The sequence below is a fragment of the Palaemon carinicauda genome, chromosome 21 (genome assembly GCF_036898095.1).
Source record: "Palaemon carinicauda isolate YSFRI2023 chromosome 21, ASM3689809v2, whole genome shotgun sequence".
Lineage (NCBI taxonomy): Eukaryota > Metazoa > Arthropoda > Malacostraca > Decapoda > Palaemonidae > Palaemon > Palaemon carinicauda.
The window spans coordinates 22,417,408-22,437,258 of record NC_090745.1 but is presented as its reverse complement, the minus strand read 5'-3'; the positions used below and the strand labels follow the sequence as shown (position 1 = coordinate 22,437,258).

The following is a 19,851-nucleotide window of genomic DNA, read 5'->3' as shown; positions in this document are numbered from 1 at the left end:
TAACCTTTGCCCTTGATCCAGTCTTTCTTACTTTCATTCCAGACTTACATGTAACCTTTGCCCTTGATCCAGTCATTCTTTGCTTTCATTCCAGCCTCACATGTAACCTTTGCCCTTGATACAGTCATTCTTTCCTTTTATTCCAGACTTACATGTAACCTTTGCCCTTGATCCAAAGTTAGTGGTCGGGTGAGAGGAGTTGAGGTAGCTATACCACCTGCTGTGCAGTTATAACAGGGCCTAAAGATAAAATATCTAGCATTAACCCATATATCATAAGCAGTGAACATGGTCTGACCTTTGCACATGCCTGCTTTGAGTACCTGCATCACAGAGAAATTCTTTTCAAATGACAAAAAAGCACTCGCACTTCAGACACCATGAGCTCTTACCCATGTTCTTCTCAAGGAAGAAAAGGAAAATGGTGAGAGTGAATGTGTTGACCTCTCTCAGCCAGAAAAAAATTGTTTTCGGTTATCATCTTTGATTTCCCTGTACTGACAAAAAGATGAGATAGTGCCTCCGTGCTCTCACAGGACACAATAACAACTGATGAGGAGTATCAGTTACCTCTCTCATGCTCATGATCTGAAAGGATCAAAACCTGGATTCAGGTATCGAAGGATTCTGGGTCTTGACTACAAACTCTGACGAAGAAGATCAAGACCTGCCTTCACCCCCTTGAATGGGTGATGACAAGACCCCATAAACTACACTGACTCGTTAGCCGAGGCTAAAGCAAGCAAGAAGACTGTTTAAGGGCAAAATCCCGATCCGAAGCTAGCCTCAACATTTCGTAACAAGCCCCTCCAGGAAACGTAAAACCTTGATGATGCGACAGGATGGCATCTCAATTCAACTGAAGGACAGGTCTGCTCAAAACTTTGCTGCACAAGCATAGAGATCTCCTACTCTGAAGAAATATCTACTCCCTTTGGTCAAAAAGACTTGGCTTAAGTCTGAGGGATAGCCTTTTACTGCTGAAATGTAGTAGTTTCTCTCCTTGCGAAGGTAAAGTACTGTACATTCTGCAATTAATGTAATAGAAGCTCCGAGAGGAGAGACTCCTTCCATGACGCCAGCTACAGAAGATGGCCAACTTGGCTTGATAGACTGCTGTTGAGGATCTACGGAGGTATCAAGAACATCTCTCACGCAGCTTTGTGGGAAAAGCCTCTCTATAAGAGGAGAAGCTGGATAACCTCCACGCATGAAGCTGAAGGGATCCTACTGCACTGGTGAAGATACGAGAGTGTGGTTGGCACAACGGGTCGGGAAGAGGTGAGAGTTCCCATGGAGTTTCCAACCAGCAGAAGTTTCTACTCAAGGTTACTTAGACCCTTGAGAGTCATGTTCAGATTGGATGTCACTCGAACCTAATTTAAGATGTTCCTTATCAGGCAGAATCGCGGAAAAGCATTAACGTTGAGGCCACCCCACGGGTGCTGGAACGCATCCTTAAATGCCGCCTCTGGATCTAGAACAGGAGAGCAGTAGTTGGCGAGTTTGTGGTTATGGAGGTGGTAAACAGGTCAACTGTTGGTGAAACCCACAAAACAATGATCTCTTTTTCCAATATGAGGACTTACAGATCATTAGGAGCCAACCACTTGCGTCCTCCTGCTCCACTTGTCCGCCATGTTCCTTCTGCCTGGAATGAAGCAAGGTGTCAGAGAAATTGAGTCGAGTTCTGCCCGGGCGAGTTTCTACTGCAAGATGGCATAGTTGCAGTAAAACGCTACCTTTTGTTTGTGTATGTAGGCCACCATGGTGGTGTTGCTGCTCATCAACACCACTAACCTACAAGATGAGGGCAAAAATGCTGAAGAGCTAGAAAGGCTCTGGAACATTTACATGATCTAAGTGTTCCTGCTTGGAGCAGAGCCCTGACACCATAAGTTGACAGAGATGAGCTGCTAAAATTCTTTGGATGCATTTGTGAATACAGTAATACAAGAAGGCGGGATAACATCATTTTAACTAGACTGCGTATTGGCCATACACATGTAACCCACAATTACTGGTATGTAATTAAGAGTGGGTAACCCTATTAGAGGTTCGACTCTTCTAACCACAATAGTATTGCCTTACGACCTATTGCCCTATTGGTACTTGTGTTAGAGGACAATCGAAATGTTGGGACCAATGCCCTTTCAACTCCCACTGAAGAGACAGAAGGTGAAGATGACCGCTGGGTATTAGGCGCTCAAAGGACGTCAGGTGTTTCAGAAGTTTCTGCCACTGATGTGCCAGCAGATGGGGTTGTTGAAAGAAGGGGAGAGATAACTTTCATAATTGGGATATCCTATCCTGAGACAGATAAATCTTCCTTACGACCATGAGTATGTCCATTCTTAAGTATGCAAGTCTTTGCAAGGGCAATAGCAAATACTTCTTTTGATTCATCACAATCCCTAGATCATGACAAAACAAAAGAAGACTGTATCAGTGGAAGAGAAGGGTTTCCTAAGTGTCTGCCAGAATCAGCCAAGTTGGATAGGTTATGAAAATGTTATTTTCATTAGTAAAATAAATTTTTGAATATACTTACCCGATAATCATGTAGCTGTCAACTCCGTTGCCCGACAGAATTCTACGGGAGGGATACGCCAGCTATCACTATACTAGAAGGGGGTGTACTCACAAGCGCCACCTGTGGCCAGGTACTACAGTACTTGTTGTTGACGCCACCTCACTTTCTCCTCGGTCCACTGGTTCTCTATGGGGAGGAAGGGTGGGTCAATTAAATCATGATTATCGGGTAAGTATATTCAAAAATTTATTTTACTAATGAAAATAACATTTTTCAATATTAAACTTACCCGATAATCATGTAGCTGATTCACACCCAGGGGGGTGGGTGAAAAACCAGTGTACAAGACTAAAGGATAGCTAAGTATCCCGTATTTCATATAATCAGTTATCCACAATAACAATGAAATAATAAGTACCTGGTAAGGAAGTCGACTTGAACCGTTACTCTGCCTTTAATAAGATCGTCTTCCTTACTGAGCGCAGCGTTCCTCTTGGAAGGCTGAATCAACTCAAAGGTGCTAAAGTATACAGGGCTGCAACCCATACTAAAGGACCTCATCACAACCTTTAACCTCGGCGCTTCTCAAGAAAGAATTGACCACCCGCCAAATCAACAAGGATGTGGAAGGCTTCTTAGCCGACCGTACAACCCATAAAAAGTATTCAAGAGAAAGGTTAAAAGGTTATGGGATTATGGGAATGTAGTGGCTGAGCCCTCGCCTACTACTGCATTCGTTGCTACGAATGGTCCCAGGGTGTAGCAGTACTCGTAAAGAGACTGGACATCTTTGAGATAGAATGATGCGAACACTGACTTGCTTCTCCAATAGGTTGCATCCATAACACTCTGCAGAGAATGGCTCTGTTTGAAGGCCACCGAAGTAGCCACAGCTCCCACTTCATGTGTCCTTACCTTCAGCAAAGCAAGGTCTTCTTCCTTCAGATGAGAATGTGTTTCTCTAATCAGAAGCCTGAATAGTAAGAAACTGAGTTCTTAGAACTTGGAAAAGAAGGTTTCTTGATAGCACCCTATAAGGCTTCTGATTGTCCTTGTAAAGGTTAAGACCTTTTTAGATAGTACCTAAGAGCTCTAACTGGGCAAAGTACTCTCTTCAGTTCATTCCCCACCAAGTTGGACAGGCTTGGGATCTCGAACGACTTAGGCCAAGGACGTGAAGGAAGCTCGTTTAGCAAAAACCGAGCTGCAAGGAACATGTAGCCGTTTCAGATGTGAAAACAATGATCCTGCTGAAGGCGTGGATCTCACTTACTCTTTTAGCTGTTGTCAAGCACACGAGGAAAAGAGTTTTTAATGTGAGGTCCTAAAAAGAGGCTGATTGGAGAGGTTCAAATCTTGATGACATAAGGAACCTTAGGACCACGTCTAGATTCCAGCCTGGAGTGGACAACCGGCGTTCCTTTGAGGTCTCAAAAGACCTAGGGAGGTCCTGTAGATCTTTGTTGGTGGAAAGATCCAAGCCTCTGTGGCGGAAAACCGCTGCCAACATACTTCTGTAACCCTTGATCGTAGGAGCTGAAAGGGATCTTACTTTCCTTAGATATAACAGGAAGTCAGCAATCTGGGTTACAGTGGTACTGGTTGAGGAAACTGCATTGGTCTTGTACCAGCTACGGAAGACTTCCCCTTGAGACTGATAGATTCTGAGAGTGGATGTTCTCCTTGCTTTGGCAATCGCTCTGGCTGCCTCCTTCGAAAAGCCCCTAGCTCTTGAGAGTCTTTCGAAAGTCTGAAGGCAGTCAGACGAAGAGCGTGGAGGATTGGGTGTACCTTCTTTACGTGAAGTAGACTTAGAAGGTTCACTCCTAGAGGAAGAGTCCTGGGAATGTCGACCAGCCATTGCAGTACCTCTAAGAACCATTCTCTCGCGGGCCAGAGCGGAGCCAACCAACGTCAGCCGTGTCCCTTTGTGAGAGGAGAACTTCTGAAGTACCCTGTTGACAATCTTGAACGGCGGGAATGCATACAGGTCGAGATGGAACCAATCCAGCAGAAAAGCATCCACATGAACTGCTGCTGGGTCTGGAATCGGAGAACAATACAACAGGAGTCTCTAGGTTATCGAGGTAGCGAACAGATCTATGGTTGGCTGACCCCACAGGGCCCAAAGTCTGCTGCAAACATTCTTGAGAAGGGTCCACTCTGTGGGGATGACCTGACCCTTCCGGCTGAGGTGATCTGCCATGACATTCATACCGCCCTGAATGAACCTCGTTACCAGTTAGCTTTCGATCTTTAGACCAGATGAGTAGGTCCCTTGCGATCTAGAACAACTTCCACGAAAGAGTCCCTCCCTGCTTGAAGATGTAAGCCAGGGCTGTGGTGTTGTCAGAGTCCACCTCCACCACTTTGTTAAGCTGGAGGGACTTGAAGTTTATCAAGGCCAGAATAACCGCCAACAACTCCTTGCAATTGATGTGAAGTGTCCTTTGCTCCTGATTCCATGTTCCCGAGCATTCTTGTCCGTCCAAAGTCGCACCCCAGCCCGTGTCTGATGCGTCCGAGAGGAGACGGCGGTCGTGTTTCTGAACAGCCAAAGGTAGACTTCCTTGAGAAGAAAGCTGTTCTTACACCACGCGAGAGAAGACCTCCTCTCTTCGGAAACAGGAACTGAGACCGTCTCTAGCGTCATGTCCTTTATCCAGTGAGCAGCTAGATGATACTGAAGGGGGGGGAGGTGGAGTCTCCCTAACACGATGAACAGGGCCAGCGATGAAAGTGTCCCTGTTAGACTCATCCACTACCTGACTGAGCATCGGTTCCTTCTCAGCATGCTCTGGATGCATTCTAGGGCTTGGAAGATCCTTGGGGCCGACGGAAAAGCCCGAAAAGCTCGACTCTGAAGATCCATACCCAAGGAGACAATGGTCTGGGATGGGACGAGCTGAGACTCCTCAAAATTGACCAGGAGGCCCAGTTCCTTGGTCAGATCCATAGTCCATTTGAAAATCTCCAGACAGCGACGACTTGTGGGAGCTCTTAAAAGCCAGTCGTCTGACGGAGCCGGACACAAGATCATGGTACTGCTGCACAGTCTGTGAACTGTCAACCATGGGCAAGCGAGGAAGTACAGTGACAACCCGAATCTGTCTAGACTGTCTGGGTCGTACAGACAACTCCTTATCGGGTTGCTGAGGTTGCCGCACTGCGTCACAACAAGTCACTTCTGCTGGTTGTTGAACGTCTTCCCCGTGACACATTGACTCCGTAAACAAAAAATCCTCTAACAAGGACTAAGCTTGGACTGCATGTCTTGCAACACAGCTCAAGGTCTATGGGAGCAGGTGTGGTAACAGACGGGATTAGCGACTGAAGTGGAACCATTACCTTCCCTGGAAGCATGTTATGCTTAAATAAAAGTCCATAGGAGGCTACGCAGCTAAAGGCTCCCTCCAAATGACAGAGTCCTCAAGGGAATATCAGAAGGAGGGAGAAAAGAACTTTCTCATCTACAGGGACCATATCCTAGAAAAGCTAAGTTCTCTCAGTGAGGGTTTCACTGGTGCAAAAGCAGCAGACTAGAAGGCAACGTTATGAAACTGCTTGACAGTCTAGTGAGTTGGCAACAACCAAAGATGTGTGACTGAGAAGCATGCGGTAAGGTATGCAGAGCATGTTGTATGCAGAGTATGCTGTATGCAGAGCATGCTGTATGTAGAGCATGTTGTATGCAGAGCATGCTGAATGCAGAGCATGCTGTATGCAGAGCATGTTGTATGCAGAGCATGCTGAATGCAGAGCATGCTGTATGCAGAGCATGTTGTATGCAGAGCATGCTGTATGCAGAGCATGCTGTATGTAGAGCATGTTGTATGCAGAGCATGCTGAATGCAGAGCATGCTGTATGCAGAGCATGCTGTATGCAGAGCATGTTGTATGCAGAGCATGCTGTAAGCAGAGCATGCTGTATGTAGAGCATGCTGTAAGGTAAGCAGAGCGTGTGCATGGCGTTTAACATTTCTCAGAAATTCCATGACCAGTGCTAGAGTGCTTTATGCATGCTTGCATGGGGTTTTAATATCAACATAATATTTACCTTACATTCATAACTCATGATTCATATTTTTGCCATATTTTGCGATATTGTTAAAAATATATTGCAAGGAATACAAATATATTTTTATAAGTAATACAAATAACCTCCATTATCATAATGTTTGAAAATGGAGGTAAGGTATGCTGAACAGCAGAGTCAGAACGAGCTGGAACAACAATAGTTGTGGTTTCCTCTTCAAGACTCTGTTGAGGGAACACCTGAGGCTCAGTCTGCAAAGGCTGATCAAAGGAAGTAGCAGAAGGTAGGCGCATGGGTGGAGGAGGCTGACTCCTGGCATGAGTGGCTGAACTCAAGGGTTGTGCTTGCTGAGTGGTTGGCGGATGCGCAGTAGCAAGTTCCTGAGGAACGAGTTGAGGTTCCTGCGGTGTGAGCTGAGAGCGAAAAGGTAGTGGCTGCGCAGAACGCAGTAAAAGTCTCGCAAGTTGAGGCTCCTGAGGCGCAAGGCTAAGGTGTTGAGGTGCTTGCCTTGAGGAGGGTTGAGCTCGCTGCAGCGAGAGCTGAGGAGACTGACTCATGGATGGGAGAGGTTGTTGTACCTCAAGCGAGTGTTGCCTCACTGGTGGAACAGCAAGTGGAAGCGGAGGAAGAGAGGTATAAGCCTCCTGTTCCCATTGCTGAGGTTGCCTTAAGGAAGGCGGAGGGAGCTGCACACCACTGGGATCAGTAAACTCATAACGTGGCTCAACATCGTACGCCTGGCAGGCGGTACTGCGGTCAGGCGGAGCGAGCGCAGGCGGAGCGAGCGCAGGCGGAGCGAGCGCAGGCGGAGGGAGCGCAGGCGGAGCGAGCACAGGCGGAGCGAGCGCAGGCGGAGGCGCAACCTTCTCAGCCCGACACTCACGCATCAAGACCGAAAGTTGTGACTGCATGGACTGCAGTAGAGTCAACTTGGGGTCGGCAGACACTAAGGTCTGCTGAGGTAAAGCCTTAACAGCAGAGATCTGTTGCGGCAGAACCTTACTCCTCTTAGGCGGAGTGCATTCAACTGATGACTGAGGAGAGTCAGAGCTAACCCAATGACTGCATCCGGGTTGTTGAACTCTAACTTCGTACGTCTGGCATAGGTCTGGACTTTACGTTTAAGAGGTCTTGAGACCTGAGACCAGCGTTTTCTCCCCTAAATTTCTTCTGCAGACGAGCAAAATAAGGGCTCAATCGTCTGCGGGTGGGAGTGACGGTCTCGGTAAGACACGCCCGCAACCACCGAGGATACTTCTGTGCGCCGATCAAGGCCTGCTGAACCCTTTTGCCCTTCGACATTGCTTCTCCCCTGGGCTTGGGAGCTTGCAAGAGGTCCCGGACTGGGAGGACGACTGGCGCGCACAGAAGTACCCTCACGCACAACACTGACACACTTTGCGCTAATCACTTATCACTTTGATTTTCTGTTTGCACTTATTTCACTGAACTCGAAACTTTAAGTGGTTTGTACCTGAAACACGCAATTCTATCCTTTCTCAAAAGTTAGTAATTGCGAAAACAGAATTACAATGTAACAGAAAAATCTAATGAAAGATAAATAATTCAGTGGCTGGAAAGAGACTAAACACTAGATCACTCTAGAAACGTTTACCTTCTTCCCCTAAAGAGACTAGGGAGAAGAGCAAAAACGATAACAACGTTACTCGCTTGAATGAAACGTTTATCTTCCTCTTTCTCCCTCCGTCTCTATCTCTCTCTCTCTCTCTCTCTCTCTTGACTTAGAACCTGAGAGAAGAGCCCAATCATATATATCGTTAAAACATATTATTGTTAAAGGAAAAAACTGAAATATTTCCCAAAATGAAAAGTTCCTTTATTAGGATTAAAACCATTAAGTTAAGAAAGAATGAACAAAACGCTAGACACGGTTACTCTTACTGCAACGTGAAACCGTGAAAATTCTTTCTCTATCGTAACGATAGAGCGCAAGTTGAACGTTCTGAACGTCAACAACTGCAGAGACAAAACAAAACGTTAGTTCAACTTTGAAAACAGTACGAGACTATCAAAGAAATTCTTTCAAAGACATTAAAATAGCATAATATGTTAACAGGTAAAACCGAAATGACGGGCTCAATGTTAATTAACTTCGGTACCAAGAAAAGACCGCCTACTATTAGGAAGGTCGAATATAAACAAATATAAAAATTAATTTTAATAAGTTTATAAAAAAGGAAGTTAATCGAAGAGGCCTATAAGAGGCGGAGAGATATAAAATAAATCTATAACTTTTGTTAAGCAAAATTAAGAAAGAGAGTCTATACTCTCTTAGACACCAACACTTCCGTCTAAGGGAAGGGTCGGCCATTTAAAGGTGAAAGAGAGTTCATACTCTCTTCGTCACCATAATTAATCAAATTAATTCCAAAAGCTAACTAAGCTAATATAGAAGTTTCCAGTATAGCGAATAGCTGCAAATTTTAGAGAAATACTTCACCAAACCGTGAACAATACTCCAAAATCATAAGCGTATCCAAGAACGTCTTGCCGGAAGCACGACAGAGGAAAAAGTGAGGTGGCGTCAACAACAAGTACTGTAGTACCTGGCCACAGGTGGCGCTTGTGAGTACACCCCTTTCTAGTATAGTGATAGCTGGCGTATCCCTCCCGTAGAATTCTGTCGGGCAACGGAGTTGACAGCTACATGATTATCGGGTAAGTTTAATATTGAAAAATGAATGCCATTGGTGAGTACCCATGCTGGAACCAGAGTGAAGACTCGTGTAAAGGACTTAAGGAGCTGTTAAAGGTCAAAGTAGAGTACCTAGAACTAGCATACTCTGCCAGGTATAACTAGCATAGTCGTAGGAACTTTCTGGAAGATGGATTAACCTCTTGGAGAGTGACTTTCTCCGGCATAACCTGGACTTCTGCCTAATGGGCTAGATCCATTGGTGATTCCTGGCCATAAGATGAGGATGTGCTGGTGTTGGAATCAGAGGAGGAGAGTTGATGAACAGGAGTTGGCATTTGGATCAAAGGACCTCCACCATCTATCTTTCTGCAATATGATGCATCAACCTCTACCAATTGGTTTGCAGGCATAACCCCCACAGGTGGTGAAGTGGAAGGAACGCCCCACCTAGTGGGGTCGTCATCCTTGACCCTTTCCCCTCCCTCTAAGTGCGAGGATTTTCTTAGCCTTAAGGATGCCTTCTCTTCAGAAATTTGATATCTACCTTGCCCAAATACAACCAAGGAAGCCCCAGAAGAGGTCTAGAGCTACCCTGTGCTTGGCAGAAGTGGTCTGTAGCAGCCTTCTTGCCCTTTGGGGAGAAGATAAGGCCTTTCCTAGACCATTAACCCTCTAAATACAAGTGAAGGACTTGGAGGAAAGTCAAGTCAGACTAGCCTCCTCTGTATCTGGAGGTTTCGGTCGTCGTCGTCGTCAAACTCGTTTGGGTGATATGCGCCTAGAATGCTCAGAAAAAACGTGTAGCACATTCAGAAGCCACGTGTCTAGCATGCTCACGGGTGATGCGTCTACTTCACCTAGCGCATTCTTAAGGAGAATGCCTGTGGCGTTCATGGAATACTTGCCTAACGCGTTCAGAAGATGTGCGTCTGGATGAGGCGAGTGTATGGAAGCAGCTTACTTTGTGTACGAGGCACGTCCAGGAGTAAAGCTTGCAGGAGAAGAGTGTCTGACAGTTGAGGCATGTCTAGGAGAGGTGCTGGAAGGTGAAACACATCTGGATGAGGAAATTGAAATACTGTAATGCAGAGAGAGTACCATCATCTGCATATGCAACGAGTTTGTTTTCTAGGCCAAACCACATACCACGCGCATGTAAGTACGATATAGTAATGAGTCAAGAACACTACCCTGAGGAACACAGAATATTACATTCCTATTCTCACTATGGTGCCCATTAATAACTACTCATTGCAATCTATTACTTAAAAAATCAATGCAGCAATGATGCTACAAAAAGACCCATCTATTCTAATCTACTTCAGTTTGAAAACCACAACCTCATAGTTAAAAGTCAAAGGCATCATTAAAATCCAGACCTATTATACTGCACAACATTCTGACCACAATCAAAGGATTTCTGTACAGCAAAGCAGTTCCAAGGAAGTCCAAGTTATTTAGGACATGATCCCTTTAGGCCAAGAGTCATTTAGGTGGCAATTCCTATTTACAGTACAGTATTCATTAAAAGCATACCAACACATCTACATTTCTTTAAATTCAACTTAAAGGCCTACATATGAAATCTTATCCTGGACAAGAAAACCATTATTTTATTCATAGGTAGCACTTACATTTTCATTAAAAGTATACAAACACTAATTTTTTAAATTTAACATAATTATTACTCAATATGAGGAGCAGACAGTAGCTGGGATGTTTTGATCTGGTCCACGCTATAACGGTCCCATTGGTAAAGCAGTCTCTGCTGCATGTCTTGAAAGTTTTCCTCTGGTGTTATTCGAGTTTACTCTCTTGCAAAAGCTAAATATGTACTTGCACTAGTTTAGCTAAAGAGTATATATTGTCGATAAGCGTATAAATGTGCTGGTTGGCACGACCACGAGTGTTAAAGAGTCTGTGCCAACTTTGTGTCATTGTGTGTGTACACTCTGGTTAAATATTCTGTACTCCACGATTCTAGTGGCCATATGCTATTCTGAATCCATGTTTCACAGATGTAGGCTACCAGGATCTGTAATACAAGAGCTGCCAGGGTAGTTGTACTGTTTGAAAGTTTTTCAAAAGACAATTGGATGTGCTCAACTGCAAGGTAATGCAAGGCTAGTAGAAGACAGATGAAATTGTTAATGGGGCCGACAATGGTTACCTTCCCCCAAACACACTTCTCACAGCTCTATGTGGCCAACTCAAAACAGTTTGATCCAGGCCGGGACTGCTTAATAGACCACGACACTTTCTTGTAGTCGTGTTCCTGAGCCTGCCCATCAGGGCAAATGTGAGCGGTAGTTTCACCTCATCTGCTCCCTTCATAAATGTGTGTACAGAAAAGAGCTGGGCTTTAGCCCTGAATGTTGCATCATTGTACCCTGTCTTATTGCAATTTATAGAATCTCTCTCTCTGCTTAGGTGCAGAAAAGACAAAACGACTCGTCAGTTTGAACGTAACTGACAAGAAAGTTCTGGAATGAGATTCATGGCTAACTCAAAAGTTATGTCGCTTGTTACAGCCGGTCGATTTCCCTGCTTCTATTTGTTGTCAGCTATTGCAATGTGTGACAACTGGCAAGTTGTCATCACCTCAACTATTGGTGCCGCTGGGCGAAATGCATCAGTCTCTGCCTTCTTCTTTACCTCAGATGCTCTCTTGCATTGTTGCTCTCTCCCAGGTTGTGTTGGATGATTATGAGATTGAATACCTGCAATCAAGCAGGCACCATCCTTGTCAACAAATGCCTTACATGATGCTTTGACACCACAGGACGTTTCAAATTTCGTAAGGCTTTGAATTAAATCGATGAGTGTCTTAAGACCGATTCGAGATAATGAACACAAATTTGCTGTGTTGTGTCAGAAGTTAGATGTGGCTGCACAGGAAATGTGATAATGGTGTATCTTGAACTGATTAATGGGGTGCTATGAAACTTGCTGTTTCCAATGACTGGGATGTGTGCACACACACATCAACATGACATGACCAGCTCTTGTTGAAATGGAACTAATATATTCAAATGAAGAAAGGTTCCCAAATTGTGGCCTACAGTGCTCATGGTCGAAAAAGACCTGTTCCTCTCCAAGGCCTTTGAGAAAGCTAATCTACAAACTGGGGAACTGCTGATTATTTTCAACAATTTTATTCTAATAGATGTTGTCCAGGACAGTTTCCATTTTGAAAGACTCATTTACTATGGTGGGAGGACGACTTATCTCTTGTGAAGGCAAACATGAAGCATATAAACACTGTCAGGCTAATCTTCAACACCTTGTACCGTCAAATTATTTCTAAATTTATCATAATCGCTAATCACTTGAAGAATTAAATTTTTTTCAGTACTCAAAGTCTGTATTTTTTCCACGCTGGTCAATCAAGATCGGCAAATGTATGGTGTGCCTGGAAAAATGTTAGGCAGTTCCAAAATAAATGGGTTACTGCGAAATACCTTTTTATGTGTCATGCTACATTAATAGCTTCCTCAACTTATTCAAAACAAAATCAAAGATCTGGTCTAACAGGAAAATGTTCAAGAAAACCTATGTATGACAATAAACATGGAGAGGCCTATCCTGGCCTAAGGCCTACGCTACCTCGGCTACTCTTACCGCACTGCCTTTAAGCGTTACATATCTATATCAGTTCACCGCCGCATATTATTTTGTTCTTGTGTTAATTACACAAAACTCTTAAGTTTCCTTTACAGCAAAAGGTATCAGGGTAGCGAGAACGAGTCACTCCCTCACTAAGTTTATCCCCAAATCGCAAAATAAACAACCGACTTCCAAAATGTTGAATTCTCTCAAGTAAATATTGTGTCCGTTTAACTCCACAGGTTCTGACCAATGCAATCCCCCGTATAATATGAAATCCCCCGTATAATATAAAAGAACACAAACTTGCATTACATTACTCACCGTAGGCGAGGAATAATTTCCCCAAGGTGTAGTGACACAAAGTCTGCCTTGCTTCCTTGACACCCAGTCACACACTGACGTGACTCAAGTTCACTCTTCTCTAAGTTCTCTCTACACTAGATTGAATAGAAGCAGAAAGTATGTTGTGCAGCTGGCAGCTGTAGTAACAGTCACTAACCCCCAACCCGGGGAGGGCATAGGATAGGGTCCGACGTCCCCATATAGGTCCACCCACCCAAGAGAATGGTATAGTAGTACGGACTGTACGGTACCCACCCAGCAAGGCAAGGCCAGGCCAGCTAGGCTGCCAGGATCGTAAGGAATAAGGATTCGAGCCCAAGATGAACGAACCTTTTTACTATCTCCTGCCAAATCTACCATTAGAGAATTATATTGTGTTCATCATAGATTTAAGCCATTTTAATTGAAGACTACCTACAATGTATCGGGAATCTTCATTCATTAAATAAGTTTTTGAAATGGCACACAGAATTATGGGCTGTCTTGTGCCAGGTTCTTGGACACTGCTTCATGAAACAGTTGACCAAGTGAAATGAACAATACAGGTAAAGTATTTCCTTGACGGTAAAAATCCAATCAAGTTCTTTTGCATCAATAAGCGTAGGAGGAGATGATGATGATGACGAAGATATCAGAGTCATTATTTTGGGAACTTTCGAGATGACTAGTTGTAGCCTATATGCAAAATATGTGCTTATATCTGTCAGTTTTGATCCCTGAGCGCATACAAGTAATTTAGAAAAGTCATACAAGATTTTTTTATGATACAGTATATGTTGCTCCCGCACACACACACACACACACACACACACACACACACACACACACACACACACATATATATATATATATATATATATATATATATATATATATATATATATATATATATATATATATATATATATATATATATATACACTGTATATGTATGATCTTAAATTTTCGTATTTAAATTTCAAAGAATATAAAGTTAAGTTTTCATTTATCAACTTTTGTTGAATGTTCTCTGAATTTACAAATGTTTTAATGTTAAATTTTCATCACCATAACCTTCATACTAATGTATAGTTCCAAAACTCAATGTAGTCCCGAAGAAGGGTCACGATATTATCTGAAACACATATCGACAACAGACAATATTTTCTGTTGTTATCCAGAAAACCATTGGCAGGACAGTCTGTCCGAAAATAAATTATCTTCGATTTTTGGACACCACTATTAAGACATTACCTTATATATATATATATATATATATATATATATATATATATATATATATATATATATATATATATATATATATATATATATACATACATATATATATATATATATATATATATATATATATATATATATATATATATATATATATATATATATATATATATATATATATATATATATATATATATATATATATATTAGACCAGGGCTAGGCAACCTTTTGAACACAATGTGCCACTTTATGATTAATGCCATTTTTTTACTACCTTGCGTGCCAGTTGTTATTTTTAGCACTAACTAAGAAAATTAAAAATCACAATTATACAGTATTTAGTGACCATTTTAATCGTAATGCGTTTTCCTGAACATGCATAACATAGATGTAACAATTTGGTTGCATATAGTATTCTTTGTAACACAAATCTTATATTTTAAGTTTATACCTCTCCATATCAATGCGAATCTTGTCCTTGCTTCCCAATGGCCAAAATTGAAATTTCAGATTCATATTTGGACACCTTGAGTTGTAATCTTGCTGCGATGGGGCTTTGTGTAAAAATATCTGCTCATACTGATTTATGGATCCTTATGCTAATAGCGGTGATGTCTAGGATCATAAAATGGAAGCTACACGATCAAATTTTTACTAGTTTTTAGTATTTCTCGAAGATCTTTAAATTTAGTTTACTACAATGATGAGACTTGAAAGTCAACAGACTACATTTCTAACCTCTCAGTCTCCATCCACTTAAAGAGAGTCATATCTAAATCACCCCAATTAATGGTTCCTGGTCTGATTAAAAATGAAAACACTGGGCCCATGTGTTGGATATCTTGAAATGTGATTGATAGCTCAGACTCTAATTCTTGCATGTACAACTGAAGATCAGTATTGTTGACAGAATGAATTTCAGATACGTTCTTCAAGTCTTTTAAATAACGGAAAGAACCAGTTTTGATATCTGTTGAAACTTCAAGCTTTGCAACAATTGCCTTCCAAGTAACATACAAATACATAACTGTTTTTCCTGCACGTTGCAAGAGAAGATGAAGGCCATTTATATGTTTGGTGATGTCTGATAGAAACAAATTTCTAAATCTAATCTCTGTCATCCAGCTCATGATAATCTTGGCCTTTTCTGGTCAGAAAACTTTGCAATACCTTCACAGGGCATAACCACCTAACAATACACTGCAACTTGGGCCTAGTGCAGCAAATTGCAAGAATAAACAGCTGTGCCCCAAGTGCGCAGGAGAACATAAAGCGGGTCATTGCAGTATTGTTGAAGTTAAATGCATAAATTGTGTGAGAAAGAACTATGATGACACAAAACATAAATCCTATGATAGACTAAACTGCGAAGTTTATAAACAAGAAATAACAAGAACCAGAAACAATACTGACCATGGCTTCGATTAAGAAAATATCATGTAATCTAATAAATATACAATCCATTGGCAATAAAACTCATATCATTAAGGAAGTCGTAAGTGATCAAGATGTGGATATTTGCTTATTAACTGAAACTTGGTTGAGTGGGAATGCGAGTGACAGATCGAAAATAAATTAAATGACACCTAAATCTTATAACTTTTATCATGAACCACCAAGAAAAGATAAAAGAGGTGGTGCCATTGTAATCTTAATTAAGAAATCATATAAAGTTACAATAAGACATCATCTCATAGTTAATTCATTTGAATATATGAATATCAAAATTTTATCTAGAAATGCAAATCTACGAATAGTTATACTCTATAGACCACCGAGCAAAAGCAAAAGAATGTTTCTAGATGAATTTAATAACTTACTAGATACATTGAACGACAATGGAAATATAGTTACATGTGGTGATTTCAACCTACATCTTGATAACAGAGTAGAATTGAAACATGATTTAGAGGACGCGATGGGGGAGAATTTATAAAAGTGAACTTTCTGTAATATACATGAAACAAACAAAGGTTACACTTGATTTCAATGTTGGTGTCGTCATTCCTGACAATAACTTACACTTGACTAGATTCAAAGTCTTTTAAGACAGAATTCGGTTCAATTTTTTCCCTAAATAACTGACTCCTTGTCGCTTTAGCTTACAGTTTCGCTACTCACAGATGTCCTGGCACTCACTACGAAACCACAACTTTGGATTCACACCTGAAGGTTAACAACAGAGCAAGAGCCGCTTCTGGCTCGGTGGAGTATCTTACATGATGTTGTTAAATTATAAATAATATACTGAAGGAATACTGACATTAAATCTGACAACCAAAGTAACATGGGAACTAATTAGAAATAAAATGTTACGGTTTTCTGTGATTTGATGAACAATTTTAGTTTTGACCGTTTCGTGAAATTCTGAACCCATAATTCCATTACTTATTTAACCATATAATATTTCCATGTAGATCGAGTGCTCAGCGTGTCAAAATAAATCGCACGAATCGGTAATTTTACTTTGCTTCTACCGATTAATACTGCTCCCTGTTTCCGTGCAACTTGAGTATAGTATACTTCCTACTTGAGAGCAAAAAGACTGGGCTTAATATGAGACCGGTATCCCTTCATTTGTGGAATTGGGATGTATATATTGCTCAGGCCGGGGCCAAGGAGACCATTCGTCCACTTCGCTGTCTCGGGCAATCTGTACCAACCGAGACAGCAAAGTAGACGAATAGAAGCCGAAATGGAGGTTAAGTAGAAGACTAAATAGTGGGTGCAACTATATAGAGACCGAGAGGACGTTGTATTAATATCCTTAAAGGCGTGTCTATTTTAACGTTGATGCCGATCTTAAAATATTCTATATCAATTATCTATTACTTTTCATGTAGTTTACTTATTTCCTAATTTCCTTCGTTACTTATTTCCTTTCCTTACTCGGCTATTTTTCTCTGTCGGAGCCCTTGTGATTATAGCATCCTACTTTTCCAATTAGGGTTGTAGCTTGGCTACTACTTTTACTACTACAACAACAACAACAACTACTACTACTACTACTACTACTACTACTACTACTACTACTACTACTACTATTAATAATAATAATAATAATAATAATAATAATAATAATGAGAAACTATAAAGGAATTGTCTTGGGTTAGTTCTCTTGCTTGAGGGTACACTCAGGCACACTGTTCTATCTGGTTTCTCTTCCTCTTGTTTTGTTAAAGTTTTTATCGTTTATATAGTAAATATTTATTTCAATGTTGTTACTGTTCTTAAAATATTTCATTTTTCCATGTTTCCTTTCCTCATTGGGCTATTTTCCCTGTTGGGGCCCCTGGGCTTATAGCATCCTGCTTTTCCAACTAGGGTTGTAGCTTAGCATTTAATAATAATAATAATAATTAAGCTAGCTTTGTATCAGTATGTGATCTTGATCTCCTTTGAAACCACTTAAAATTTTGGATTGAATTTGGACAAAAAGGCCCTGAGAGGCAATTCGGAAACGAGGTACAACTGGGGGGAAATGCATCGAGTTTCTGGATGAATTAGATTGAGGTTGCGCAACTAAATGGGAGAAAGGAACAGTCTCAAATGACGGATATGAATTACGTGCTCGTGTAAACAAGGAGACCATGGATAAATACCACGCGTTTCTAAAATGTACAACTTACATATTGCTAACATGTTGACTATGTTTAATCCTAATGATAAATTCTACGTCTCGGAATTTATTCACATCTCATGATCAAAACGTAGTTAAGACAAACAATTACCGGGTGTAGGCTACATATTGCACTGTAGTTTCCGGTAGTATGTGGTTTATTCTAAAGTTAATTGCAATACCACACCAGCGGAAGAATTTTTGAAGAAGTCAATAAGAGCTATTATACAATATCTCTTCATGGGATAATCGTCCTTAGCAGTTGGGGAAAACGCTAGTTGGGTTTCCTTCAAACGAGTAAATTACTTACGGAAACTAACTCGAGGTCAGTCATCGACTTCTAGCAAGTTTCCTCGTTTTTAAAAGTCGAATGATTCAACTGTCTATCTGTCTTGGTAATGAATGATACAGTTAACCAATACAACAGATAAATTTAGATAGAAAATCCTGGGGATTCGTTTGAAAAATTTTGTAATTTTCATGAACAATGAAATTAAATTTTTGTCGGTTTGATAAAAGCCGATGTGATTACAAACAAATTAGTTCGAGCGAGCGCGCGCGCACACACACACACTATATATATATATATATATATATATATATATATATATATATATATATATATATATATATATGTATGTATACATATACATATATATATATGTATATATATACATATACATATACATATATATATATATATATATATATATATATATATATATATATATATATATATATATATATACTTTCTGAGTGGGGATACATTAACATTGTGATGAAGTGCTCAACCCCAAGACATGGATAAAAGCATGTCTGAGGCCCTTGTCCTGCTCTGGAGTAGAAACGGCTAATTTGTTGTTGCTGTTCGTTGTGTACACACACACATACACACACACATGTATATATACATACACACACACACATATATATATATATACACACACACACACACACACACATATATATATATATATATATATATATATATATATATATATATATATATATATATATAATCATGTAATCTAATTTGTCTTAACGTAATGTAATTTATATCCAGAACTCAGATCAGTTGAATTTATAAACCAACAAATTCTTCATGGACATGATACTGTCTTTAAAATAAAATATAACAATAAGCTTGGGTGGAGAGGGGGCTTGGCCTCTGACCATATGTATATATGGTCAGTCTCTAGGGCATTGTCCGGCTTGATAGGGCAATGCTACTGTCTCTGCCTTTACCATTCATGAGGGACCTTTAAACCTAAGTGAATGCGGTAGCCACAGGGCTTCTCTTTCTTCATAATATCTTTCCCGAATACACATTAGACTGCAATTTCCCCTTTCCTTCTTTAATAGTTTTCCCTTGAGCTATATTATTAGGAATTTCTATCTACAGTGACGAATTGAAAAAATAATTGTGGGAGATTTGCCCCCAAGATCGTGCAAGAAATCTGTAAGTTGGTGTCTCCCATCAGCGTATCTTTTACAACATTTAAGAGAACAAAATCAAATTTTCCGTGGATAAAATTATCTTGTATACTGTAGGTTTACCAGCAAAGATCAGAGAACTGCAGCAGTGAAATTTTTGCACAGGGCGTTCACGTAAATTTCGCAACTAAAGTACATGTGCGTCAGTGAGCACTGGATTTTCAGTTGCTTTACCCTGTTGAGATTCTTTACACACACACACACACACACACACACACACACACACACACACACACACATATATATATATATATATATATATATATATATATATATATATATATATATATATATATATATATATACACTGTATATTCCAGTCACGCTCAAGGAGTGA

At 40.8% G+C, this 19,851-nt stretch overlaps 1 protein-coding gene across 1 annotated transcript in view; it reads right to left on the bottom strand.

Moving 5' to 3' along the window:
* LOC137615213 (uncharacterized) overlaps positions 1-13,409 on the bottom strand; it is a 56,459-nt gene extending 43,050 nt beyond the window's left edge. The window contains exon 1 of the mRNA XM_068344873.1: positions 13,159-13,409. The gene's annotated coding sequence lies outside the window, so the exon portion shown is untranslated. The remainder of the gene's footprint in view (positions 1-13,158) is intronic.
* Positions 13,410-19,851: the final 6,442 nt, after the last annotated feature.